Source organism: Ranitomeya variabilis, chromosome 6 (assembly GCF_051348905.1).
Source record: "Ranitomeya variabilis isolate aRanVar5 chromosome 6, aRanVar5.hap1, whole genome shotgun sequence".
In the NCBI taxonomy this organism is placed as follows: Eukaryota; Metazoa; Chordata; class Amphibia; order Anura; family Dendrobatidae; genus Ranitomeya; species Ranitomeya variabilis.
In genome coordinates, this window is record NC_135237.1 from 114002262 (window position 1) to 114028959 (window position 26698).

General features: G+C 47.3%; 1 protein-coding gene across 7 annotated transcripts in view; it reads left to right on the plus strand.

Annotated features, from left to right (window-relative positions):
* The window catches only part of RARB (retinoic acid receptor beta), a 1117211-nt gene that overhangs the window by 363950 nt on the left and 726563 nt on the right, over window positions 1–26698 (plus strand). The window contains exon 3 of one of the 7 annotated variants that reach the window (XM_077268924.1): window positions 15132–15223. The exons of the other annotated variants lie outside the window; for them this stretch is intronic. The gene's annotated coding sequence lies outside the window, so the exon portion shown is untranslated. The remainder of the gene's footprint in view (window positions 1–15131; window positions 15224–26698) is intronic. 7 annotated transcript variants of the gene reach the window in all.

Below are 26698 nucleotides of genomic sequence, written 5' to 3' on the forward strand. Positions count from 1 at the left end.
TCCTGTTTTCTCAAAAATCGACGTATCTCGACGGGACCTCAAAGACGGAAGTGTGAAAGAGGACTTACATGTGAACGGGGAAAATATAGACAAGTACAATAAACATGAGTAAAACAAGGCACACATAAGTACAGGAGGAGAGAGGACCCTGCCGGTGCGGGCTCACAGTCTGCAGGGGATGGGTGAGGATACACTAGGAGAGAGTAGAGTTGGTCATGGGGCGGTTCAGCAGAGGATCACTGCAGGTTGTAGGCTTGTCGGAAGAGATGGGTCTTCAGGTCCCTAATAATATAATAATTATTTTTATTTATATAGCGCCAACATATTCCGCAGCGCTTTACAACTTAGAGAGGGGACTTGTACAGACAATAGACATAACAGCATAACAGAAATCACAGTTCAAAACATACCAGGAGGAATGAGGGCCCTGCTCGCAAGCTTACAAACTATGAGGAAAAGGGGAGACACGAGAGGTGGATGGTAACAATTGCTTTAATTATTTGGACCAGCCATAGTGTAAGGCTCGGGTGTTCATGTAAAGCTGCATGAACCAGTTAACTGCCTAAGTATGTAGCAGTACAGACACAGAGTGCTATTAACTGCATAAAGTATGAGAACATGATGCAAGGAACCTGATTACGTTTTTTTTTTTTTTTTTTTATTAATAGGCCACACAGGGATAGTTAGGTTAATGCATTGGGGCGGTAGGCCAGTCTGAACAAATGAGTTTTTAGGGCACGCTTAAAACTGTGGGGATTAATCGTATTAACCTAGGTAGTGCTTTCCAAAGAATCGGCACAGCACGTGTAAAGTCTTGGAGACGGGAGTGGGAGGTTCTGATTATTGAGGATGCTAACCTGAGGTCATTAGCGGAGCGGAGGGCACGGGTAGGGTGGTAGACTGAGACCATAGAGGAGATGTAGGGTGGTGCTGAGCCATGGAGTGCTTTGTGGATGAGGGCAGTAGTTTTGTACTGGATTCTGGAGTGGATGGGTAGCCAGTAGCTGGCACAAGGTAGAGGCATCGGTGTAACAGTTGGTGAGGAATATGATCCTGGCAGCAGCATTCAGTACCGTTTGGAGCGGGGAGAGTTTGGTAAGAGGAAGGCCGATTAGTAGAGAGTTACAATAGTCCAGACGAGAATGAATAAGTGAGACAGTAAGAGTTTTTGCAGAGTCGAAAGTAAGAAAAGGGCAAATTCTAGAAAAGTTTTTGAGATGCAGATAAGAAGAGCGAGCCAGTGATCGGATGTGGGGGGTGAATGAAAGCTCGGAATCAAGGATGACCCCAAGGCAGCGGGCATGTTTCTTTGGAGTAATGGTGGAACCACACACGGAGATGGCAATGTCAGGCAAAGGTAGGTTAGTAGAGGGAGAGAACACGAGGAGTTCAGTTTTTGACAGGTTCAGTTTCAGATAGAGGGAGGACATGATGTTAGAGACAGCGGTAAGACAATCACTGGTGTTTTCTAAAAAGGTCGGCGTGATAACAGGTGAAGAGGTATATAATTGGGTGTCGCCAGCATAGAGATGGTACTGGAAACCAACTCTACTGATTGTTTGTCCAATAGGGGCAGTATACAAAGAGAAGAGGAGGGGGCCTAGGACTGATCCTTGAGGGACCCCAACAGTAAGGGGAAGGTGAGAGGAAGAGGAACCAGCAAAACATACAGTGAAGGATCGGTCAGAGAGATATGAGGAGAACCAAGAGAGAACGGTTTCCTTGAGGCTGATGGAGCGGAGCATAGTGAGGAGGAGCTGATGATCCACAGTCTCGAATGCTGCGGAGAGATCCAAGAGAATTAGCATGGAGTAGTGACCATTAGATTTAGCTGTTAGTAGGTCATTAGAGACTTTAGTGAGGGCAGTTTCAGTAGAGTGTAAAGAGCGGAAGCCAGATTGAAGAGAGTCGAGAAGAGAGTTATCTGAGAGATATCGGGTAAGACGGGAGTGGACCTTCTAAAGGTTTCCGTGGTAGGTGAGACCCTATTGTGTTGAGGTAGAGTTCCAGAGTATAGGGGAAGCACGGGAGAAGTGTATATATATATATATATATCTAATATATAAAGCTGAATGTGTGTATGTGTGTGTGTATGTATGTATGTATGTGTGTATGTCCGGGATTGGCATCTGAACCGTCGCAGCTACAGCCACAAACTTTTGCACAGTCACACGTCTGGACCCCGAGAGCGTCATAGGCTATGTTGTGAGGTGAAATTTTAACCCCGCGCTTTCCAGTTCACCAAACAATTTTGCCCCTATCTACATAATGGGGAAAAAGTGAAAGGAAAAGTGTTGGAGGCGTCGCAGCTACAGGCACAAAATTTTGCACAGTCACACGTCTGGACCCCGAGAGCGTCATAGGCTATGTTGTGAGGTGAAATTTTAACCCCGCGCTTTCCAATTCACCAAACAATTTTGCCCCTATCTACATAATGGGGAAAAAGTGAAAGGAAAAGTGTTGGAGGCGTCGCAGCTACAGCCACAAAATTTTGCACAGTCACACGCCTGGACCCCGAGAGCGTCATAAGCTATGTTGTGAGGTGAAATTTTAACCCCGCGCGTTCCAATTCACCAAACAATTTTGCCCCTATCTACATAATGGGGAAAAAGTGAAGGGAAAAGTGTTGGAGGAAAATTGACAGCTGCCAGATGTGAACAATGAGGACTTAAAGAATGAGAGCGATGGCGCCAAAGAGTAGACGGACCCTTTTGAAGGGGTCCGATCTCCCCAAACCAACAACGGGCGAGCACGTGGAGTGTCGCCTCCACGTATCCTCTGCCGCAGTGTGGGACAATATGCCGGACTCAGCCCTGACCACCCTAAGGTAATGAAAATCTAGGCTGTACAGACGCATATGGACAGTCCGTGTGGCCCCCACTGGATCACCAATGCTCAGACAACGGTGATGGAAGGAGGCGGACGGTCCCTCTTCTCATCCCCTGAAAGGAAGATGGAGCTAGGGTGCCTGCACCGTCTTTCAGGCCCCCTCTAACCTTAATCTCTGGAGCCATGCCAGGTGGGGGGCTGGGAGGGCTCTTGCTGCGGCGCAGTTTCTCCCCTGCCTTTCAATATGGGAAGCCTCGCTCCAGCCCCATGCCCGTGTTCTCGGGTGGGAGCAGGGTGTTCCCTGCTGCTGGCAGTGCCAGGCTGCGGGTCAAGATCCCGTTCCTGTCTCCCTCTTCCGGGTCCGCCCCCTCCATACTCGGGTGGGCCTCAGGTAATTTAGTCCCAGGCTTCCGGTGCGATTAGGACGCAGGCAGAAGTCCCGCCCTTTTTAGCCACGTCATCTTCCAGCGGCTCCGTCCCCTCATCCTCGGTCGGATGTCGGGGGGGGGGGGGAAATTTAGCCTCTGATAGGCCGCGATTCGAAACTCCGCCATTTCCAGCGGGATCGTCCACCAATTGGGGGCATTTTTTATATGGGACATCACTGATGCTTCCTCCTGTGACGGGTTCCACAGGACAGCCAGAGACACAGGACTGGGGTAAGTGCTACTCCCCCCAGCAGCTGCAGCTTGTCCAAATTCTGATTATAACAGCAGCAGGTCCAGCATGTCTAGAAGGACCAAATCTCATACGCTTTTATATATGCCGCATGTGTGTCCTGTCAGTCCGCTTTTCCATTTGCCCAGAGTAATCGTCTCTGTGAGACCTGCGGTTCCGAGCGTGCTCAGGAGCCCTCCCCTGCGACTCAGCCCAGTGTGTCAGGAGCAGAAAGCGTGGTCTTCCCCCCCCGGAATGGGCTTTGTCTTTGTCGCAATCTATGGCGTCCCTAACAAAGGCAATCGAGTCCCTTTAGACCCCATCTGGGTCCAGGGGCAGCGGTTCGCCTGCCCTGTAGAGGTCCTCTGACTCACAGGAGCCTCCGGCCTACAGGGGCCGCTCTCTCACTAGGCAGACGTGGGGGAAACAAACCCACACCATGTCTCCGGTCCGTCGGGTGCATCTGCATCCCTGAGTTCCATCTCTCGTTCACCCTCACCAGCAGAGATTTGTGAACATGATTTGGAGTACGATTCCGAAGGGTCCCTCAATTTAGAGGCGCCTGATTACTAGGAGTCAGTAGACAGCCTCATTGAAACCGTCAACCAAAACCTGGGGGTAGAGGTCGTATCCACCTTGGCGTCTGGTCATAAGTTGTCTTTTAAGCAGCCCCATAGAGTTTTGGTTCTCATCCTGAGTTTGAGGATTTAGTACAGCGCCTCTGGAGGCAGCCGGATAGGCGTTCTCGGGGCAGAGGGTTCTAAATGCAGATATGTTTTCACCCCAGAGTTCCTAGGAAGTGGGCGGAATCCCCTTCGGTAGACCCTCCCGTATCTCGTTTGGTTTCTAAAGACGTTATTACCCATTCCTAATGGTTCTTCTATTAGGGATCAAACCGATCGACATATAGAAGGTGCGTTCAGTATTTGAGGCCTCAGGCTCAACCCTCTCGCCCTCTTTTGCGGCCTCTTGAGTGACCAAGGCCATATCCTGATCAGAGTCTTTGAGGAGACCTCAACAGGATAAGGCTCTGCCATCAGAGTTGACCGGGATTTCGAATCAGGTCGCCCTAGCAGGTATCTATCTGATTAATGCGTTCTTGGATGAAGTCTCTTACTGCTCTGCTCCATCAGAGCGGCCGATTATTAGGCGAAAAATTGGATCAGCTCATTTCTGATAACACAGGAGGAGAAAGCAAGGTTTAGGCAGCATTTCTTCGCCAGTTTCAGGCACGTTTTAAGTCTTTTCGGGTGGATCACAGCGGCAAGCCCCGCTGGCTCAGGTTGACTTTAATCAAGACAGAGATCGTCAGATCTCTTACAGAGCCAACCCATTGGGAAAAACGCGATTACCACAGCCTAAATCAGAAGGATCTAAGTCCCACAGATTTTCAGCCAAATATCTGGAGGCAGACTCAGGTCGACACCTACGTATCATTTTTTTCAGCCAGTATGCAAACACGTGGGGGTATCCCCTCCACGTATACCTCCCTACGATGTGAGATGCCATGCCTGGTCTGATTCTTAGGGGCGACGGGTCCTTTTAAAGGGCACCGATCTCCCCACACCATCAATAGACGAGCACATGGAATGTCTCCTCCAAGTATACTCCTCTGCGGCCAGACCTAATACCGGAACCAGCCCTGTCCACCCGGAGTCCTGAACTCTGTGGATGTACAATGGCAACCCTTTTTTTGGCATCCAAGCACTCCTCTCCGCATAACCACTATTTAGCAGAGGAGGCAAGAAGGCGGACGATCCCTCTCCACTTCCCTGTTAAGAGGGTGGTGGATCAAGGGTTCATCATTTTAACTCCGCACTGTCAAAAGAGAGCGGAGGTTGCAAGAGACTGCTTTTTCTGACCCTCTGGATGCAGCTGGTCATTCTGTCACTTGGCAGATTAACTGGGGAAAATCTCCTGTGGCATACCTACCAGTATTCCTGCCCGAGGGGTTATCAATTAAAATTAATACGGACTATCAGATAGCAGATCTGATTCGTTCTGTCTTGCAGCCTCGGGTTTAGTGCTCTCCTTAACCATCCATTGGGTTGCTAGAGCAATGGTCTCCTGGTCGAAGACCTTTACTACTTTGATTCACAACAGTAACCTTTTCCCGAAGACAGTACAACTGGTCAATCAAATTTCTCAAGCAGGAGACTAGCTGGTTCATGCCTCTCAGACGCGCGGCTAGTTGCGCGGCGCTGTCAGCAGCAAATACCATTACATCCAGAAGGGCATTATAGCTCAGAGAATGGAAGTGCAGAGGTGTCAAACTGCATTCCTCGAGGGCCGCAAACAGGTCATGTTTTCAGGATTTCCTTGTATTGCACAGGTGATAATTTAATCACCTGCACAGAATGATTCCAGCACCTTGTGGAATGCTAAGGAAATCTTGAAAACACTCATGGTTTGAGGCCCTCGAGGAATGCAGTTTGACACCCCTGTGGAAGTGTACTCTGCGTTCAAAAATGCCTCTGACATGTTTCCTATAGACAACCAGCAGTGGAACAGTTTTCCAGGACGGTCTAGATCTATGGGATCTTGGTTCCAAAAAGAGGGACCTAAAAGTAAGACTAATCCAGGACCTCAAACTTCTACCAAGCTTGACAAGGTCCTCCTTCTTCGGATGGAGTTTCTCCGCTCAGCTATTTCTTCAGTTAAGGGTGGAGTTTCTGCCATCCACTGACATTCGTGATGCTTACTTTCACGTTCCTATTTTCCCCTCTTTTTCGCTTTTCCATTCGCAAACAGCATTTTCAAGTCACAACCTGGTCCTTCGGCCTTGCTACCGCACCCTGAGTGTTCGCAAGGGTCATGATGGCTGTCATGTTCCTCTTGCACCTTAGAGGCGTGGTCGTCCTGCCCTGTCCGGTCGACTTTCTAGCCGCTCTTCCAGGACTACTCAGAGTCGTCTATATCAATTGCTATACCCTCTCACCTGGATTGGCAGCTTCATCTAGACAAGTTTTTCCTCATTTCCAGCCCAGCAGATACCCTTTTTAAGGATGATCCTGGACATTTCCAGGGGGTTGGTAATTCTCCCTTGAGACAAGGCCGTGGCTCTTCAACTCAGAACTCTTACTTGACCTCTCATTCCCTCATTCCATTTGATTGCTGAAAGGGTCATGAGGAAAAATGGTGACAGCAATGGAATCTGTTTTCCTTCGCTTCGCTCATTTTCTGTAGGTCAAACAGGCTTTCAGAGGGTAGTCTGAAAGTGAGCTCCTTCCTCATCCGGGAGAGTTCGTTCCAGATCAATGATTATTAGTAACTGCCGCTGACAGCCTTCTTCTCCCGATTGTTGTTCTGGGGATCCAAACAATATGGCTAGTCCTACAGCAGGTCCTCTGCTTTCTGGTGGGTCTCCCATCTGAACTCAATCGGATAATGCCACGGTTGTTCCATACGTCAATCTTCTAACAGGTACCCACGGTCAGGCATCATGGACGAAGTGCCTCACATTCTCCGATCGGCCAAGATCTATCATTCGGTGATCTCGGCAGTACACATCCCAGGCGTAGACCTCTGGACAGCAGACTTCTTCAGCTGTCAGGGTCGAGCCTCAAGTAAGTGGGAACCTCTCTCGGAAGTGTTCTATCAGATCTGCCTTCTCTGAGGCACTCCAGATGTAGATCGGAAGACGTCCAGACTGAACGCCTATGTACTCGAGTTCATAGTTCGGCCTCGAGATCCAAAAACCGTTGCAGTGAATGCTCTGGTTCTTCCGTGGTACCAGTTTCAGTAACCCCCCCTCCGAGAGTCGTTTGGAAGCGGGAAGGGCCCAAGTGGTCTTGGGAGATCCGCACAGACCACGTTAGGTTTTTTGGTTTGCGAAGCTAGGACTTTTGCATCTTATTCCAACGAAACTGCGAGTAGGGTCTGTCTCGCAAGGAGTTTTCACATGTGGTCCTTCCCTTTCACATACCATTAGACGTTTGGGTCCTTAAAGGGAACCTGTCACCACGTTTTTGGAAGATGGGATAAAAATAGCGTTAAATAGGGGCAGAGGTGGGCATTACATTAGTGTGTTTGTTATGCGTTTATTACCCACCTAAGTTGCCGAAATACCTTTGCAAAGTCTCCGTTTTCGCCTGTCAATCAGGCTGGTCTGGTCAAAAGGGCGTTGTCTTCCCCCAGATTTTGCGTAGTTTTCCGTTGGTGGCGTAGTGGTGTGCGCATGCCCAAGGTCCCGAATCCTCTGCCAGGGGATTTAAAAGAGCGCGCTGTTCGTTTTCATTGGTGATCGGTGGGCGCGGCCATCTTCCTTTGGCCGCGCGTGCGCAGAAGCGGCGCTCTGCTGGCCGCGGCTTCAGGAAAATGGCCGCGGGATGCCGCGCGTGCGCAGATGGATATCCATCTGCGCACGCGCGGCATCCCGCGGCCATTTTCCTGAAGCCGCGGCCAGTTTCCTGAAGCCGCGGCCAGCAGAGCGCCGCTTCTGCGCACGCGCGGCCAAAGGAAGATGGCCGCGCCCACCGATCACCAATGAAAACGAACAGCGCGCTCTTTTAAATCCCCTGGCAGAGGATTCAGGACTTTGGGCATGCGCACACCACTACGCCACCAACGGAAAACTACGCAAAATCTGGGGGAAGACAAGACGCCCTTTTGACCAGACCAGCCTGATTGACAGGCGAAAACGGAGACTTTGCAAAGGTATTTCGGCAACTTAGGTGGGTAATAAACGCATAACAAACACACTAATGTAATGCCCACCTCTGCCCCTATTTAACGCTATTTTTATCCCATCTTCCAAAAACGTGGTGACAGGTTCCCTTTAATGTTCCTGGGAGTCTTACAGTACACTCTTTTTTGATCCGGACAGACTTTACTATCAGGGAAGGTCTCCTCTTTTTTCTCTGCGATCTCGTCATCCTGACGAGTCTTTGGAGCTAGCCGCTCTGTTCTTCAGACTTTTCTTATTACCATCAAGGCAAGGTTGTCCTCAGGTCATCCCTGGCCCTTGTTAGCAGTCCACAAAAAGGGGGATGGGTTCTCCATATTCTGGATGAAGTAAGTGCTCTGAGTAGGTACGTATCGAGCTCTGCATCCTCCTGAAGGTTGGACACCTTATTTGGGCTTCCTGACAGTCAGAGGAATGCTTCCAGATGGTTACTGGAAGGGTTTAGCCATTTTATCGGTCATGTTAGCCTGGTGGATTCGTTACACCATCCTGGAGTCCTTCTGGATTTGGCATCAGCCTAACTCCACTCCACTCTGTCGATCGAGCTTTCTTGGGCTCTAGGCACCAGGCGTCAATAAAGCACGCCTGCAAGCTTGCGGGTTCGTCCAGTCCGCATGCAGCCATGAAGCACTATAATTCTCAGACTTCTACAGTTATGAGTCTGGACAGGCGGACTCTGCAGGCCGCAGTGGCGCTATTGTAAGTAGCAGTTACACAGGGCCTGATCTGATGTTGTCCCCGCCCAGGGACTGCTTTGGGACGTCCCACGGTCTGTGTCCCCCAATGAGGCGAAGGAGAAATAGGGATTTTTGTGTACTCACCGTAAAATCCTTTTCTCCAAGCCATTCATTGGGGGACATAGCTCCCACCCTGTTATTAGCTTCTGCTTGTTTTGTAAATTGACATGATATACTCTCATATATAATTTGACATGCTATACTCTCATATGTTGTTGTTGATCTCCTACTGCTTTTGCACCAAACTGGTTAGCTGAGAACCAGCAGGAGGGTGTATACTGCTGGGGAGGAGCTAACTTTTTTTTGTTACACTTAGTGTCAGCCTCCTATTGGCAGCTGCATACACCCACGGTCTGTGTCCCCCAATGAATGGCTCGGAGAAAAGGATTTTACGGTGCGTACACAAAAATCCCTATTTTGATGCCTTCAGTGTGAATTTACAATTCTCATAGTCATGAAAATGCAGAAAAATCTTTTAATGAGAAGGTGTGTCCAAACTTTTGGTCTGTACTGTATATATACTGTATAAGCTGAACTGGAAAGGAGACAGGGTGTGGCTACGCCACAAATTCTGCAACGAACAGGCTGTGCACCACTTAACCCCCCTTGGTAACTGAGCAAATTTTGATTTTAATGACCAGGACAAATGTTTTAAATCTGACCATTGTCACTTTATGTGGCAATAACTGTGGAACGCGTCAAAATATCCCAGTGATACTGAGATTAATTTTGCATAAAACATTGTACTTTATGTCACTGATGAATTTAGGCTGATATTTTTTGTGTTTATTTTTGCAAATTTTGGCAAAAAGTTTTAAAATGTCAATGTTTTATTTCCTTAGTCATTGTGTCCAAAATAATTAATAAATAGCATTTCCCATATGTCTACTTTACATCTGCATCAATTTACAGATGTAATTTTATTTTGATAGGATGTTAGAAAGGTTAAATTTTACCAGTAATTTCTAATTTTTTTTCAAGAAATTTACAAAACCTGTTTCTGTTTTCACCTTTTAGATGCTACATCGGAATTAATGCTAAGTAAAGCAAAAAAACAATTTTTCCTCTAAAATCATGTTTTAGCCCAATTTTTTCATTTTTTTTATGGGATAGCATGACATGCCACAATTTGTTACCCAGTTTCTTCTGAGTATGCTGATACTAATAGAGAAGTAGCAACATTTGAATTTTGGAACACTAATTTCACTGAAATAGATCACGGGCACCATGTCACATTCGCTTGGACTTTAAGGTGCCTTATCAGGAGAAACCCTCCCACGAGTGACCCAATTTTGGATCTATACCCCTCAAGGATTGTATCCCCAGGTATAGGGAGCATTTTGAACCCACATGTACTACACTGAATTTGATTACATTAGGTTGTCATAATGAAAATTTTAATTTTGTTTCACAAAAATTTTGTTTAGCCCCACATTTTTCAGGAGGTAACACCAAAAAGTGAACCCCTAAGTTTGTTACCCAATTTCTTATGAGCGCAGTTATACCCCACATGTAAGAATCCAACCAAGAAAATGTCAGACCGCACCCATTACTGACGTTGTCTCCATGGACATCAGGGCGCACGTCCACACCAGGGGGTCCTCCCGGTCAAAGTCCACGATAAAAGTCAAGATAGAGGACAGCGCCACACCAGGGAGTGTTAGGCAATAACACACTTTATTCTGCCTCCTGTGGCAACGTTTCGGTCCGAGGACCTTTATCAAGCACAGTACAGTCACATTTTAACCACCATTATATATCATTAAGACCACCCCCATAATTAGCAAGTAACCAATGGGAATGTCATGATCAGATAGAAAAAAGCGCCAATATAACAAACTTCACAAAAATAAACAAAAACATAGATATACATCACATAATCCATATAGCACCTACCCCCGAGTAAAACCACACCCCTCGATCGCTCCCCTAATGATATATCAGTCCCCAAATACAATACAAAAGATCCCAGTTACCCAGAGGTAAACAGAGCATGTTACCCTATCAGGATCAGGCTTTGGCTGTTGCCATGGTTCAGTGGGCGTGTGCAGGATAAGCGCGGCCCAATCAGACAACAGCGCCGGTCACATGTGACCGCACTGTGTCATACAGGCAGCGCCCACCACCGCACACATCCACAAACAATACCAGCGTCGCACATGTCCGAATGGAGGATCCTCCCACTCATAAGCGTCGCCCTGGAGACAAATCTAACAAACGTGACACACAGTAATACTCCTTCAGTGCGCCGCTCCCGATTACCCAAAGGTAAACAAAACATGTCATCCTATCAGGATCAGGCTTCAGCCGCTGTCATAAGTCAGTGGGCGTGTGCAGGACAGGCGCGGTCCAATAAGACAACAGCGCCGGTCCCATGTGACCGCACTGTGTCATACAGGCAGCGCCCACCATCGCACACAATCACAGACAATGCCACCACCGCGCATGTCCGGATGAAGGATCCTCCCACTCACAAATGTCACCATGGAGACGAATCTAGCAAACGTGATCCACAATAGTGCTCCTTCAGTGCGCCGATCCGGAAACAGTTCATTGTCACCATAGTGACAGATGTTTACAAGCGCAGTAATCCACATTACTCTCTTCAGTTCGCAAGTCCGGTTGTAGTTCATAAATGCACACATAGGGTCCACACAGTATTATTTGTCTTGATGCGCATATCTGTAATATCATCCTCTCAATAGAGGTCAGCACATAGATCACATCTTCAGTTCTCCAAAAGGTCCTCTGTGCATGTCACATTGTGTCCCTTATAACATAGCTTTCATTTCACGTGTCCATATAAGCAGAGAGGGCCGTCAGAGATATCCTTTGCTCCCAAGGTTGAAAAATGATATGGAAATAACCTCAAATCCATTATAGCGTTTCAAACGTTCAGCTTAATATGTATTATAAAGCATACACTTATTCCTTGGGTCTTAATCCAACCCTGTAACGATATATAAAAACAAAGGACAAAAGAAGAGGGGAGGACTATTCCGATCACACAACATGTACAGAAACACCAATTCTGACATACTAGATGAATAGAAAAATTTCTTACATCTCACGGAAATAAATAAACACATATCCAAATCACCATGACATATATATCTATGTGTCAGTATATATTAAAAAGGTGAACATGAGGTAACAAAGCAATACATCTGAATACATGACAACACTTGGATTGCTTGTCCTACATATCATATTGGGGGTAAAAGAGACATACGATCAAGAGGGGGTGTTATATCAAATTACATTTATGATGAACAATAAAAACATGGTTAAAAACAATACACCAATGGGGAGCCACAATCAGTCCACATGGACGCTATAGAAGACAACTCTGTTGGTACTCTATATTCATGCCCCTTGGGAAGAGCGTATCAAGTTCAAATATCCATTGGAGTTCCTTTTTCTTCAAAATAGAAACCCGGTCTCCACCCCGTCTAATTACAGGAACATCATCTATGACCCTATATCTGAGTCGATTAACTGAATGCCTCATTTCATGGAAATGTCTGGGTACCGGAAGTTCAATATGTTTAGTTCTGATGGTACTTTTATGTTTGCTGATCCTAGCCCTGATCTCCATTGTGGTCTCCCCAACATAGTAGAGACCACACGGACAACTAAGGACATAGACCACAAAGCTGCTTTTGCACGTATAACGTCTCCGTATCTCATACGCCTTACCCATATGAGGGTGATGAAACAACGCTCCCTTCACCATGTTATTACAACACGCGCAATTGAGACACGGGAAATTTCCCAAACTTGGGCGGCTTAGGGTAGTCTGTAGATCTTTTTTAGAACTCCCAATATCGAATAGCACCAGCTTATCCTTAAGGTTTTTATTCCTCCTATAGGAGAACAGAGGAGGCAATTGGAATTCATGAACATTGGTGTGTCCTCTGCTGAGCAGAGGCCAATGTCTCCGTATGACATCTGATATCCGGTTGCTAAGGCCATTATATGCCGTAACAAACGGAATTCTCTTATCAGTCATGGCCGCTGTCTTAGGCTTCAAGAGCTCACCCCGCTCTTTGGAGAGGGCTCTAGTTTTAAATTTCTCCAAATCAGTTCTGGGATACCCTCTAGCAAGAAATTTTTGACACATTTCGTTTAGTCTCTCATCCACTTGAGTATCACTGGAGACAATCCTCCTCACTCGGAGCAATTGGCTCCATGGCAGGGACTCTACCATACGGCGCGGATGCTCACTAGAAAAGTGCAGCAAATTATTTCTGTCTGTATGTTTAACAAACAGATCAGTGTAGAGAAGACCATCAGATTTATATACACAAGTGTCCAAAAACTGCATTCTAGACTGTGAGCACTCCATAGTGAACCCCAAACCAGAATGTACACTATTCAGATACAGAAAAAATTGTTCAAGTTCACCACGATCCCCATCCCATACCAGGAAGATGTCGTCGATGTAGCGCCGCCAGCCCCTGACATGACTCCAGAACCGCGACCCATACACGTGCTCGCCCTCCAGGACAGCCATGTAGATGTTAGCATATGTGGGGGCCACATTGGACCCCATGGCTGTCCCGCGGCGCTGCAGATAGAACTCATCCCCAAAGAGAAAAAAATTCCTCGTAAGGACGAACTCCAGCAGCGCCAGGGCGAACCGTGCACAGTCCGGAGCCATGTCGGACCCGGCGAGCGCCACACCGACAGCAGCCAAACCCCTGGCATGTTCAATAGATGTATACAACGAAGTCACATCGAAGGAGACCAACCACGTGGAGTCACTGACCTGTACACCCTCCAAGGATCTCATAAAGTCACTGGTATCCCTCACATACGAGGGTGCAGAAATAGCAAATTTTCTCAACAATTGATCCAAAAAGATCGCCACTTTGTTACACAGAGACCCCCTACCCGATACAATCGGGCGACCAGGGGGCCTCTGTAGATCCTTATGGATTTTTGGGAGGGTGTACAGGACAGGGACCACCGGGTGGTCTACCTTGAGATATGTAGACAATTTTGTGTCAATGAGGCCACTGTACAAGGCCTCATCGACCAGGTTATCCAATTCCATTTTGTACATCTGGGTGGTGTTCACTTGGAGTCTCTCATAGACATCAGTGTCCGAAAGCTGTGATCTAATCTCACCAACATATTGTGCCGTATCCATCACCACCAAAGCCCCGCCCTTGTCGGCTGGCTTGATGGTGATGGATTTGTTCCTCCTTAATAAATCAATCTCTCTACGTTCAGTCAAAAACTACCCTGTAATGTTTTTATCTGAGGAGATAATGAATACTTTGATATCACCATTTTTATGCAGTTGATGCAACACAATTTTGTAATATTACAATTTGCATTTTTTAATGATTTTTTTTGTATGTTTTGAGGAACACACCTCAGATTTTATTACACTAGTTTTTCAGGTGTTCAGAAATACATCCAGTATAACACCAATGTGAATTCTGCACACTCCGCTGTACCTATAATAGATGGTGCACCATTTGGTGTTCAGGGTAAAATTGATAGAGTTCCAGGACCCATTCAAAGCTTACAGAGACATTGAGCTACCAAACAAGAAAATCCTTTCAGGAATTAATACTCAAAAAGGGAGGCATGCCCCCCCAAAATCACATTTTATGATTATAAAATTTGGTCTTGTAACAAAACAGTTGTCTTGCAATTGTGTATATTATAGCAGGAAAATAAACTGTGCAGGAGTGAAGGGCAACATTTTCAAAATATGAAGTAATATGTCGTCAAATATATGGCAAGCCTGAGTTTGTTCCAAAGATGAAAGAACACCAGCAGGGCTAGAATGACAGGTTTACCTTTCAAAAACTGGTTGTACAATATCTGTTTAGCTCCAGCAATCTCTATATGAGAGACGAATGTGTCAATAGATATGGTAGACCACAGCAAGCTCCCACCCACTAAGGTAGGAACCTCTATATGCACAAAACAACCAATTCCCTACAGAATCCTGAAAGTATTGTCTGGTACAGGAGGTTCGGCAAGGACCATGCAGTAAATCCCATAGTGTGTAAATACGGAACAGCCTCATTATTAGAGATCCTCCAATAAAATGATCATGTCCGTGTCACCAATATAAATAATATATAAGTAATATGAATGAAAAAAACATTTTTGTGTAGCAAGACATAGTCATAAAAGTAGTTTAAACTAAGATAAATGGTCAAAATGTTTGTGAGTGATCAAGTTCTGAAATTCATTTTCAGATGACCTGACTTTTCAAGAACATTTTTTGGGTCCACATTCTGGAGTATACAGACGTGGGCATGTGGACGAGATTTTGTCTGAAGAATAGTTGGTATGTGATTGATCAAGTCCTGGAATTGTCAGATGACCTGCTCCACTGTAAACATTGTAGCTTTTGAAAAAACCTAAACCTAGTTAACGGCATAGAAAGAGAAAAATAAAAATTGTAAATAAAATGTAATCTGATTATTGGGATGACACGGGGGGGGGGGGGGGGTGATCAGCCCAATGCTGCCATATTTTGTAAGCATTTTGGGTTTTGGTCACAGTGATGGGATTTATCACAGTGATCAAGCATCGGGAACCAATGAACTTGGTTCTTGATGCTGTCAGGTGCCTGCCGGGAGATCTTAACAGATCTACAGGGCATTCATCCGCCATTTTCATCAGAAAGATGATGAGGGGGGATGGTGGCACCGGTACAAAGGTACCGTGGGGGACTAAGGGACACTATTTCTTTCTACTGTGAGATATTAGATCATGTCAGAGGAGAGAGAAATGATTTGCAAAACGCATATCACTTTTCTTTACGTTATCTCCGTTATTTGTCCCGAACTTGTTCTCCAGGGTCTCGGTTACCCCAGGTAGCTGAAATTCTGGAGATTTTCCGACTCTGCGGGCGCTATACATTTATTCCGGATCGCCGTTTTAAAACAACAGAATCACCGGTAGGAGCAGGCTGTAACTTCTCTGAGCCGGCGCTGGGTAGAGCAGGCAGGTAGTTAGCAACTACCTGTTTGTTAGTTCTCAGGCTCATAGTAAAAATAATGAAATAGTCCAAGACAGCTCCTTTAACTAATTATGCTTATTCTACTCCAAAGCTGGTTTGTCCTAATGAATTGGGTCCTAAATGCATAGAAAATAATGCAGGTTTTCAGTGATGAACATTTTATATCACATAAAAAATAAAGATGCAAAATTATGTTGGCTAGCAACAAATAAAATAATTCTACCAATAAAAATTCTCTATAACTCTATAAATTCTGGTTATTAAAATCAATTTATTTCCTTATTGTTTATTTCGCAAAGCTCTTTATATTATAGGCTTGATTATTATTGTAGGCTTAAAATTGAAAATGATTTATTAAGATTTTTTTATATATTTTTTATATATTTTTTTTATTGCTAATTTTCCTCTATTCCTTATATAAACTCTTTTTTTTCTTTTTTTATGCTGTATCTTAACTGACAAACTTTAACTGATAACACTGTTAAACTCTGGCAATTTCTTTGTCGTGATGAGAAATTAAAATGGCCTCCAGTAACACAGCGGTGTCAGTGGAACAAATGGTCTTCGGTGTGATGCATAACATTGTTATTATGAAATGGTTCTGGCATCCAGTGGTCATTCATTTGAGCTGTCATGTAAGGATGACTGATCACAGAGGTGCTCTCAGATGACCTTGTTCATGTGCTACATAGCAAAGCACATTTACAGTATGTGCACATGGAAAAGAAGTGATCAGTGGCTAAAATACTAGATCTAGCTGCTATACACTAGATTCTCAAAGCAAATAACTGGTTAGCCAATAATGTTGCTGAAATTCAATGTATAGAAGGGCGAGACATGCCCAGGAGGCTCAATTTTGCCACGAGAGAATTTTAGACTTGTCACCCAGGCAAATAATCAGTAAATGGGTAGTCACTTACGACTCTCAGGGTCTTACAACCTTTAAGAATAAAAAATACTGCAGACAGCGAGTTTTGGGGGGTCAGTAGGGTGAGTTTTATTTACTTTTTTTTGCAGTCACATGCATATTTGTTTTTGTTTTTAATGTAGTGGCGGAAAACCCATTGAAGGCATGGCCACCATGTATTTTCTGTCTGTAAAATGATGTTCTGGAAGTGGGACAAGCACCTATTTATGGTATTTCCTTTTTAGTGGTATTGTCCTATTTGGTTGCACAACAAATGGAAATAATTGTGCTATTATTTAGTTAGTAGTAAAATATTTACAAGATATGTGGATTATTATTGGGAACCTGTCAGTGGATCCATGGTGACCAAAATGCAGGCACAATAAATCAGAGCCGGACAGCCAAGAATAATGTTGTCTTAACTATTCCGTCTTTTCAGAGAAAACATAGTTTGCAGAGTTGACCATGAAATATAGGGAGCGATGAGACTAGTCAGGCACTGCTCATGGCCACCTTCTTACCCCTCTGCTTCTCCGCTTTTCATGTTGTACACACATGGGGAAACCTTAGTTTCCCGACGATATTTAAACTATGACTATGCAATTATGCAGCCAGGGTCTCAGGGTATGTGCACACGTCAGGATTTCTTGCAGAAATTTCCTGAAGAAAACCGGAAATTTTCTGCAAGAAATCCGCATTTATTTTTTTTTTGCGTTTTTTTCCCGTTTTTTTCCCGTTTTTTTTAAGCATTTTGCAAGCGTAATTAGTTTGCAGAATGCTAAAGTTTTCCAAGCTATCTGTAGCATCGCTTGGAAAACTGATTGACAGGTTGGTCACACTTGTCAAACATAGTGTTTGACAAGTGTGACCAACTTTTTACTATAGATGCAGCCTATGCAGCATCAATAGTAAAAGATAGAATGTTTAAAAATAATTTAAAAAAATTAAAAAAATGGTTATACTCACCTGCAGACAGCCGATCTCCTCAGCGGCTTCCGTTCCTATAGATGGTGTATGTGTGCAGGACCTTCGAAGACGTCGCAGTCACGTGACTGCGACGTCATCGCGGTCATGTGACCGCGACGTCATGGCAGGTCCTTCACACACACCATCTATAGGAACGGAAGCGGCAGCATGCACCGCTGAGAGGCGGGAAGACTCCGGGGGCCATCGAAGGTGAGTATATGACTATTTTTTATTTTAATTCTTTTTTTTTTTTACCAATTATATGGTGTCCAGTCCGTGGAGGAGAGTCTCCTCTCCTCCACCCTGGGTACCAATCGCACATGATCTGCTTACTTCCCGCATGGTGGACACAGCCCCATGTGGGAAGTAAGCAGATCAATGCATTCCTAGGTGTGCGGAATCCCCGCAATTCCGCAAATTTAATGAACATGTTGCTTTTTTTTCCGCGATGCGATTTTTTCGCGGAAAAAAATGCAACATTTGCACAAGAAATGCGGAATACAGTGAAAATAATGGGAGACATATGTAAGCGTTTTTTTTGCGTTTTTTTTTGCGTTTTCATCACGTTTTTTATAGCGAAAAAACTCGAAAAATACTGAACGTGTGCACATGGCCTCAATCATGTTGCCTGTGGTTTGAGCACCATGAACCAGGTGACAGGTTCCTTATAAACCTCCTGTAGCATTTTTATGTTAACCCTTAACGAACACCAATACGCCTTTTATCAGCGGCAGTCAAGGGTACTTATTGCTCAGCGCCACTTTTAACAGCACTGAGAAATAACGTTATAGTGCCCCCCAGCGTCGGAAAATCTCCAGGGTCTCTGCTGCAGGGGGTAGCTGAGACCCAGGAGAACATGATTCGTGTAGGCTTTTACCGTCCCCAGTATTCACAGAATATCGGCAGGTGCAAAAAAATAAAATAAAAAAGTCCAATTTCGCATTTATTTCTCTCTCCTCTGATATGATCTAGCACATCAGAGGAGAGAGAAATGGGGTCCCTCGAGCCTCCCCGGTACTTCCAGTACCTCATGCATCCCCGGTCCTGTCCCCCAGCCCTCTGTATCTTCTTCCGGGAAGAAAATGGCTGGTGCATGTGCATTGCGCCCGCCGAGATCTGCCGGCTTTCACCCGGCAACAATAGTTGATTTTTCCTATTGTTTCATTTTGATCACTGTGATAGACCCTACCACAGTGATTAAAATAAAAAAAGGTAAATCAACCCCCCCTTTATCACCCCCTTAATTAGGTAAAAATAATAAAATAAAAAATATATATATTTTTTTCCATTAGGTTGGGGCTAGGGTTTGGCTAGGGTTAAGTTTGGGGTTAGGGTTGGGGTTAGAATTAGGGTTGGGCTAGGGTTAGGGTCGGGGCTAGGGTTGGGGTTAGGGTTGTGGTGTAGGGGTTACGGTGGTCTTTTAGTTAGGGTTGTGGATAGGGTTATGATTATGGTTGGGATTATGCTTAAGGGTGTGTTGGTTTTAGGGCTGTGTTAGGGTTGGAGTTAGAATTGGTGTGTTTCCACTGTTTAAGTACATCAGGGGGTCTCCAAACGTGACATGGCTCCCGCCATTGATTCCAGCCAATTTTGCATTCAAAATGTCAAACGGTGCTCCCTGCCTTCTGAGCCCTGACATGTACCCAAACAGTGGCTTTCCCCCACATGCAGGGTATTGGCGTACTCAGGAGAAATTGCACAACAAATTTTATGGTCCATTTTCTCCTGATACCCTTGTGAAAATAATAGTTTGGTTCAAAAGTTAATTTTTTTATGAAAAAAGTAAAATGTACATTTTTTGTTTCCACATGGCTTTAGTTCTTGTGAAGCACCTGAAGGGTTAATAAACTTATTGAATGTGGTTTCTTGCACATTGACGGGGTTCAGTTTTTAGAATGGTGTCACTTTTTGCTTTTTTTTCTGTTATATTGATCCCTCAAATTCACTTTAAATGTGAGGTAGTCCCTAAAAAAAAACCTTATAACTTCCTAACAAAAAAAAATTATGTTTCCAAAATTGTGCTGATGTAAAGTAGACATGTGGGAAATGTTATTTACTAACTATTTTGTGTGATATGACTCTCTGATTTAAGGGCACAAAAATTAAACGTTTGAAAATTGCTAAAAACTTCAAAATTTTTGCCAAATTTCCGTTTGTTTTTTTTCCAGAAATAAACGCAAGTCATATCGAAGAAATTTTACCACTAACATGAAGTACAATATGTTATGAAAAAAGAGTCTCAGAATCAGTGGGATCCGCTGAAGCGTTCCAGAGCTATAACCTCATAAATTGACAGGGGTCAAAATTGTAAAAATTGACCTAGTCATTAAGTACAAAAATGGCTCTGTCACTAAGGGGTTAATTTACAGAATATCTTAGAAATAAATATCAGAATTAATATAGATCAGTAGAAATATTCATAAATTAGTCTGTATTCTCTGACTCACGGCTGAATATAACATTTCCAATTGGATGATAAGTAGAGATGAGCGGATGATTTCGGTCCAGGCCAGTGCTCTTCGGCCGCAGACAAGAGCTGTGCGGTTTTCCGTATCCTCCAGAGTTCCAGGCTGATTAGCCAGGGAGCACTGACCAGGACCGTGGACTGGGGAGGGATGAAGCGTTCCCCACATCTCTAATGATAATGTTTCTGGGACAGTTGACAAGTGCTATTGATTGCTGATATAATAATGCTTCTCCTACCATCAGGGGTGGATTAAGGGTAGCCAGGGCCCCGGGCTGTTCAGACACTGAGCCCCCCGGTCATGTGATGGGGTCATGTGACGGGGTCATCATATACCTGAACCAGATTATTTCAGAAAAATAGTTGCTGTGTGAAACTATAACCTGTCAAACATCCATTGATCTAGCCAATTTACCCTTCAGTTAGGAAGAAAAAACCCCCCACAATACTATCACCATAAGTGCCAGTATTCACAGGAGATCTGTACTTAGTATGCAGTGTCTGTGTTAAGGTAATACAGTGATCACCGGTGACATTATACACAGGACCTCTGTATACAGTATACAGTGTATAGTGTCAGTGTATAGGTAACACTGACTCACCAGTGACGTCTCTAGGTGAAGTCCTTCATCTTTCATCCAGCACAGACCGCCATCACTTCATCCAGCCAGGACTTGTCTCTGCAGGAAATAACACAGTTATCTCGAGCTCCGCTTGCAGAACAAATTACTTAATTTTTCTCAACTTCTACATTACACCACATGAAGAAAAAGAGGCGACATAGTGTCACTCTACACAGTAACAGGACCGCCCCCCCCCCATTTAAAACAGCGTCCTCAAAAAATAAAATAAATGCATCACTGCAGTAATAATATCCCTTAATTAGCCCCTATGGTAATAATAATATCCCCCATCCTGGCCACGTGTATCTCATTCCTGGCTTCAGCCATATGTTCTCTCATCCTGCCCTCATGAGTATCCATTCTGCCCCATGTGATCTCCCCATCCTGCCCCATATGATCTCCCCATCCTGCCCCAACAGTCTCCATCGTATCCATCCTGCCTCATGATCCTGCACGATCTGTCTCCAATCCTTGCCCCGGTGTCTCCAATCCTGCCCCATGTCTTTCATTCTGCCCCGTGTCTCCAATCATGCCCTGTATCTACATTCTGCCCATGTCTCCAATCCTGCCCAATCTGTCTCCAGTCCTGCCCCCAGTGTGTCCAGCATCTATGCCCCCAGTGTGTCCAGCATCTCTGCCCCCAGTGTCTCCAGCATATTGCCCCCATTGTCTCCAGCATATTGCCCCCAGTGTCTCCAGCATTCAGCCACCAGTGTCTCCAGCATATTGCCCCCAATGTCTCCTCAATATTGCCCCCAGTGTCTCCAGCATTCAGCCCCCAGTGTCTCCAGCATTCAGCCCCCAATGTCTCCAGCATCCTGCCCCCAGTGTCTCCAGCATCCTGCCCCCAGTGTGTCCAGCATATTGCCCCCAGTGTGTCCAGCATATTGCCCCCAGTGCGTCCAGTATATTGCCCCCAGTGTGTCCAGCATATTGCCCCCAGTTTGTCCAGCATATTGCCCCCAGTGTGTCCAGCATCCTGCCCCCAGTGTGTCCAGTCATCTGCCCTAGTGTCTTCAGCATATTGCCCCCAGTGTGTCCAGCATATTGCCCCCAGTGTGTCCAGCATATTGCCCCCAGTGTGTCCAGAATATTGCCCCCAGTGTGTCCAGCATATTTCCCCCAGTGTGTCCAGCATATTGCCCCCAGTGTGTCCAGCATCCTGCCACCTGTGTGTCCAGCAATCTGCCCCAGTGTATCCAGCATATTGCCCCCAGTGTGTCCAGCATATTGCCCCCAGTGCGTCCAGTATATTGCCCCCAGTGTGTCCAGCATCCTGCCCCAGTGTGTCCAGCATATTGCCCCCAGTTTGTCCAGCATATTGCCGCCAGTGTGTCCAGCATCTCTGCCCCCAGTGTGTCCAGCAATCTGCCCCAGTTTGTCCAGCATATTGCCCCCAGTGTGTCCAGCATATTGCCCCCAGTGTGTCCAGCATATTGCCCCCAGTGTGTCCAGAATATTGCCCCCAGTGTGTCCAGCATATTTCCCCCAGTGTCCAGCATATTGCCCCCAGTGTGTCCAGCATCCTGCCACCTGTGTGTCCAGCAATCTGCCCCAGTGTGTCCAGCAATCTGCCCCAGTGTGTCCAGCATATTGCCCCAGTGTGTCCAGCATATTGCCCCCAGTGTGTCAGCATATTGCCCCCAGTGTATCCAGCATATTGCCCCCAGTGTCCAGCATTCAGCCCCCAGTGTCTCCAGCATCCTGCCCCCAGTGTCTCCAGCATCCTGCCCCCAGTGTGTCCAGCATATGGTCCCCAGTGTCTCCAGCAAATTGCCCCCAGTGTTTCCAGCAAATTGCCCCCAGTGTGTCAAGCATATTGCCCCCAGTGTGTCAAGCATATTGCCCCCAGTGTGTCCAGCATATTGCCCCCAGTGTGTCCAGCATCTTACCCCCAGTGTGTCCAGCATATTGCTCCCAGTGTGTCCAGCATATTGCCCCCAGTGTGTCCAGCATCTTGCCCCCAGTGTGTCCAGCATCTTGCCCCCAGTGTGTCCAGCATCTTGTCCCCAGTGTGTCCAGCAATCTGCCCCAGTGTCTTCAGCATATTGCCCCAGTGTGTCCAGCATCTCTGCCTCCAGTGTGTCCAGCAATCTGCCCCAGTTTGTCCAGCATATTGCCCGCAGTGTGTCCAGCATATTGCCCCCAGTGTGTCCAGCATATTGCCCCCAGTGTGTCCAGCATATTGCCCCCAGTGTGTCCAGCATATTGCCCCCAGTGTGTCCAGCATATTGCCCCCAGTGTGTCCAGCATATTGCCCCCAGTGTGTCCAGCATATTGCCCCAGTGTATCCAGCATATTACCCCCAGTGTGTCCAGCATCCTGCCCCCAGTGTGTCCAGCCATCTGCCCCAGTGTCTCCAGCATATTGCCCCAGTGTGTCCAGCATCTCTTCCCCCAATGTGTCCAGCATCTCTGCCCCCAGTGTGTCCAGCAATCTGCCCCAGTGTGTCCAGCATATTGCCCCCAGTGTGTCCAGCATATTGCCCCCAGTGTGTCCAGCATATTGCCCCCAGTGTCTCCAGCAATCTGCCCCAGTGTGTCCAGCATATTGCCCCCAGTGTGTCCAGCATATTGCCCCCAGTGTGTCCTGCATATTGCCCCCAGTGTGTCCAGCATATTGCCTCCAGTGTGTCCAGCATATTGCCCCCAGTGTATCCAGCATATTGCCCCCAGTGTGTCCAACATATTGCCCCCAGTGTGTCCAACATATTGCCCCCAGTGTGTCCAGCATATTGCCCCCAGTGTCTCCAGCATATTGCCCCCAGTGTGTCCAGCATATTGCCCCCAGTGTGTCCAGCATATTGCCCCCAGTGTCTCCAGCATATTGCCCCCAGTGTCTCCAGCATATTGCCCCCAGTGTCTCCAGCATTCAGCCCCCCGGTGTCTCCAGCATTCAGCCCCCAGTGTCTCCAGCATATTGCCCCCAGTTTGTACAGCAATCTGCCCCAGTGTGTCCAGCATATTGCCCCCAGTGTGTCCAGCATTTTGCCCCCAGTGTGTCCAGCATTTTGCCCCCAGGGTGTCCAGCATATTGCCCCCAGTGTGTCCAGCATATTGCCCCCAGTGTGTCCAGCATCTTGCCCCCAGTGTGTCCAGCATCTTGCCCCCAGTGTGTCCAGCAATCTGCCCCAGTGTCTTCAGCATATTGCCCCAGTGTGTCCAGCATCTCTGCCTCCAGTGTGTCCAGCAATCTGCCCCAGTTTGTCCAGCATATTGCCCCCAGTGTGTCCAGCATCTTGCCCCCAGTGTGTCCAGCATCTTGCCCCCAGTGTGTCCAGCATCTTGCCCCCAGTGTGTCCAGCAATCTGCCCCAGTGTCTTCAGCATATTGCCCCAGTGTGTCCAGCATCTCTGCCTCCAGTGTGTCCAGCAATCTGCCCCAGTTTGTCCAGCATATTGCCCGCAGTGTGTCCAGCATATTGCCCCCAGTGTGTCCAGCATATTGCCCCCAGTGTGTCCAGCATATTGCCCCTAGTGTGTCCAGCATATTGCCCCCAGTGTGTCCAGCATATTGCCCCAGTGTATCCAGCATATTACCCCCAGTGTGTCCAGCATCCTGCCCCCAGTGTGTCCAGCCATCTGCCCCAGTGTCTCCAGCATATTGCCCCAGTGTGTCCAGCATCTCTTCCCCCAATGTGTCCAGCATCTCTGCCCCCAGTGTGTCCAGCAATCTGCCCCAGTGTGTCCAGCATATTGCCCCCAGTGTGTCCAGCATATTGCCCCCAGTGTGTCCAGCATATTGCCCCCAGTGTCTCCAGCAATCTGCCCCAGTGTGTCCAGCATATTGCCCCCAGTGTGTCCAGCATATTGCCCCCAGTGTGTCCTGCATATTGCCCCCAGTGTGTCCAGCATATTGCCTCCAGTGTGTCCAGCATATTGCCCCCAGTGTATCCAGCATATTGCCCCCAGTGTGTCCAACATATTGCCCCCAGTGTGTCCAACATATTGCCCCCAGTGTGTCCAGCATATTGCCCCCAGTGTGTCCAGCATATTGCCCCCAGTGTGTCCAGCATATTGCCCCCAGTGTGTCCAGCATATTGCCCCCAGTGTCTCCAGCATATTGCCCCCAGTGTCTCCAGCATATTGCCCCCAGTGTCTCCAGCATTCAGCCCCCCGGTGTCTCCAGCATTCAGCCCCCAGTGTCTCCAGCATATTGCCCCCAGTTTGTACAGCAATCTGCCCCAGTGTGTCCAGCATATTGCCCCCAGTGTGTCCAGCATTTTGCCCCCAGTGTGTCCAGCATTTTGCCCCCAGGGTGTCCAGCATATTGCCCCCAGTGTGTCCAGCATATTGCCCCCAGTGTCTCCAGCATATTGCCCCCAGTGTCTCCAGCATATTGCCCCCAGTGTCTCCAGCATATTGCCCCCAGTGTCTCCAGCATATTGCCCCCAGTGTCTCCAGCATATTGCCTCCAGTTTCTCCAGCATATTGCCACCAGTTTCTCCAGCATTTTGCCCCCAGTGTCTCCAGCATTCAGCCCCCAGTGTCTCCAGCATTCAGCCCCCAGTGTCTCCAGCATTCAGCCCCCAATGTGTCCAGCATCCTGCCCCCAGTGTGTCCAGCATATTGCCCCCAGTGTGTTCAGCATATTGCCCCCAGTGTGTCCAGCATATTGCCCCCAGTGTGTCCAGCATATTGCCCCCAGTATGTCCAGCATCCTGCCCCCAGTGTCTCCAGCATATTGCCCCCAGTGTGTCCAGCATATTGCCCCCAGTGTGTCCAGCATATTGCCCCAGTGTGTCCAGCATATTGCCCCCAGTGTGCCCAACATATTGCCCCCAGTGTGTCCAGCATATTGCCCCCAGTGTGTCCATTATCTTTGCCCCCAGTGTGTCCAGCATTCTGCCCCAGTGTGTCCAACATATTGCCCCAGTGTGTCCAGCATATTGCCCCCAGTGTGTCCAGCATCCTGCCCCCAGTGTGTCCAGCATCTTTGCCCCCCAGTGTGTCCAGCATTCTGCCCCAGTGTGTCCAACATATTGCCCCAGTGTGTCCAGCATATTGCCCCCAGTGTGTCCAGCATATTGCCCCAGTGTGTCCAGCATATTGCCCCCAGTGTCTCCAGCATATTGCCCCCAGTGTGTCCAGCATATTGCCCCCAGTGTGTCCTGCATATTGCCCCCAGTGTGTCCAGCATATTGCCCCCAGTGTCCAGCATCTCTGCCTCCAGTGTGTCCAGCATCCTGCCCCCAGTTTGTCCAGCATCCTGCCCCCAGTGTGCCCAACATATTGCCCCCAGTGTGTGCAGCATATTGCCCCCAGTGTGTCCATTATCTTTGCCCCCAGTGTGTCCAGCATTCTGCCCCAGTGTGTCCAGCATATTGCCCCAGTGTGTCCAGCATATTGCCCCCAGTGTGTCCAGCATCCTGCCCCCAGTGTGTCCAGCATCTTTGCCCCCCAGTGTGTCCAGCATTCTGCCCCAGTGTGTCCAACATATTGCCCCAGTGTGTCCAGTATATTGCCCCCAATGTGTCCAGCATCCTGCCCCCAGTGTGTCCAGCATCCTGCCCCCAGTGTGTCCAGCATCCTGCCCCCAGTGTGTCCAGCATATTGCCCCCAGTGTTCCCAGCATATTGCCACCAGTGTGTCCAGCATATTGTCCCGTGTCCGGCATCTCTGCCTCCAGTGTGTCCAGCAACCTGCCCCCAGTGTGTCCAGCATATTGCCCCCAGTATGTCCAGCATCCTGCCCCCAGTGTGCCCAACATATTGCCCCCAGTGTGTCCAGCATATTGCCCCCAGTGTGTTCATTATCTTTGCCCCCCGTGTGTCCAGCATTCTGCCCCAGTGTGTCCAACATATTGCCCCAGTGTGTCCAGCATATTGTCCCCAGTGTG